The following is a 2,695-nucleotide window of genomic DNA, read 5'->3' on the forward strand; positions in this document are numbered from 1 at the left end:
TCACATTTAAATTTTGCACAGATCTGCAATTTCGTTACATTGCGTTTTTGCATGTTACAGTAATTCATGAATGTCCAAGCTGATGTCAAATCTTTGTCAAATGTGTTTGATCTTACATGTTATAAGATAACTATAGGCCTACATGTCTTGTGATTGCGTTTATTTGGAAATGATTTCGTGTTTGGGTCGTGATTTACCAGTTTACACTTTATTACGCTGTAGATTTAAGGTTTTTCCACACCAGAGTAACCAGTTGAAAGTGAAACAATTCTCCTGCAGAAAAACTGTACTCTGAGATGACATATGGTTTACTGACCACTCGCTACTCTTCGGGGTGGCCGCAGCTGTCCAATGTGATTTTGCGTCATGAGTGTGAGTGACACCAAACCACTAGGAGCGATGCGGAGAAGTGTCCCGGGTCTCCGCTCAAATGAATATCAATCATGCCTGTAGGCAAGTCGCACCTCCCCTTTGGGTGTCCGTAGACCTGTGATTGGTTCGTCGGGGACCAACCTGCGAGTGCCGGCGAAAGCTGTTGTATCAATGTCCATTCACTGACCAAGGGTGTCAGCAGGGACAACAATACGATGCTGAATAACTAATGACCGCTCTCCTTTCCTTTGGTCCTGAATAGCCACAGCTAGTATTCTGAAAGTGGCTTTGGACGTGACCAGCAGCCTACCGTAGTAAAGGCTGCACAAGGGGTCCTGAAGAAAACAAAAGTAGAAATGTTCTCCTAAGTTTATAGCGTGATATATTTTTTCGAAAGAGAAGAGAACGCAGGAGAGTTTGCTAAATCATTTGGAGTTTCTCTTCATTATTGTTATTTTGTGTTTACGTGCACGAGCGCAAGGAGGACACCTGCAAAGTCAAGACTGTCATTTCTCTGGGGAAAAAAGGAGTTAAAAGCGTTAAAATGAAGCCTCGGATTCTACTGATCTTACTATCCATCTATTCATGTAAGTATTTCTCATTTAGCCCGTTATTTCGTTTGGTAAATTGGGTTGTTTTAAACTTCTTCGGTGTAGTAGCTCACACTGGATCGGTAGTTTTACGCAGAGGATGTACAATAAGGTTTATATAGGATAGGCTACATTAAGAGTTGGCGTATATCGTATGCCCTAATACTTACACTGTGGAATTATCTTCTCATTTTCTCGTTTGCCAATTATACTGGTATACTAAAAGTTGTCGAAAAATTTCGCAGGAACTTGTCGTGATATTTATGTTTATAAGATCTAATTGAAGTTCCTTAGCCTATATTTGTATTGTTTGTATCAGAAGAATACTATTACCATTTCAATTACCATTTAATGTCCCTAGGTATGAAATCACAATGTATCTAGCCCATGATATTATTGGCATGATGCCAGAGGTAATTGTAGGTACGCTGATGTGTTATTAGAAATGAACATGTTGAGATCATGTTACAGTTTAATAACACGAGCCATAAAGTTTTACGTCATGCGAAAACTAGAGTTTATTGTGACACTGTAGAGACTTTGTGGGCCTACTCTGTCTTTCAGTGCATCATTCTAATGTTTAGATGTTGGTGGAGAGCTTAAGATCGATGCTTTTAGGTAATGATTTGTTCAAGAAACCATTTATTTATTGTTCGCATACCATCATATTGACCTGAAACAGCTTGAATTATGCTTCTAATACGTTTTATTTCAGCATAAGGAAAAACACGACCACAGCATGACCACACAGTTCATAATGTATGTCTTGGCCAAGTTTGTATTGCTGATGACCCTCTAAAGTCTAAATATCTAATATTCAGGGTGATTGAAGAGAAGTGGAGAACAACAGTAACTCTCATGGAGGTTTAACTGGTTTCTGTTGAAGTAGATCTAAATAACGAGACAACAGTGCCCCTTCGAGAGACAACCAACATCGTTTGCTGATTGAGCCTATATTGCAATATGTCTTCTCTGTAACCTTTACAGCCATCCCTCATTTTAAGTAAACTAAACGACTCCGATTTAGAAAAACAAGGCCATGCTTTAGTATTGTCTGTTGTGGCTCACAGGGAACTACAAGTCTGATGAGACCTAATTAATTAAGCTATTAGTGTGTGCATATAAATAGGGCATTGTGAAAGGCGTTTCCTCACTCGCCTCCCAACAAGAACTTGAGAGTTGCGCGTGGGCATACTTAGCCATAATAAGCTACTTGAACGTTTTATTACGATGGTACGTGTCATTTTGCAAGAATATTGACATTTTAACAGTCCAATGTCTCAAACAAAACTTTTTATGAATAGAATTATGAAATGATAGTCTTATCCATTGTTATGAAATATTTCTAAGGTAGCCTATGCCAAAGTATCCAAACACATTAAATATGCATCAAAAGCTAGATATCTGAGCTTACCCCACTTACTCACTAATGAAAGATACAGGGCCTGAGAAATGGCATCAATTTACGTTTATTTTAGACCCCCGTTTTTTAGACCCCCGTTTATATAACACCAACTAAAAGCTTCTAAACTTTATGCATATGCCTCATTAAAAGGCATAAAACGTTCAGATTGGATTTAATCCTTTATCACCTGGTCAAAAATAACCATGAGATGATTAGACTGGCATAGTCTAAGTTTTACTTTAATAAACATTATCTTAAAATCAGTCTGTGAGCAGGTCCTGGGTGTACATATGGGCCTTGACTTGCAAATGAAATTCACATTCTCCCC

This window comes from Clupea harengus, chromosome 19 (genome assembly GCF_900700415.2).
Source record: "Clupea harengus chromosome 19, Ch_v2.0.2, whole genome shotgun sequence".
Lineage (NCBI taxonomy): Eukaryota > Metazoa > Chordata > Actinopteri > Clupeiformes > Clupeidae > Clupea > Clupea harengus.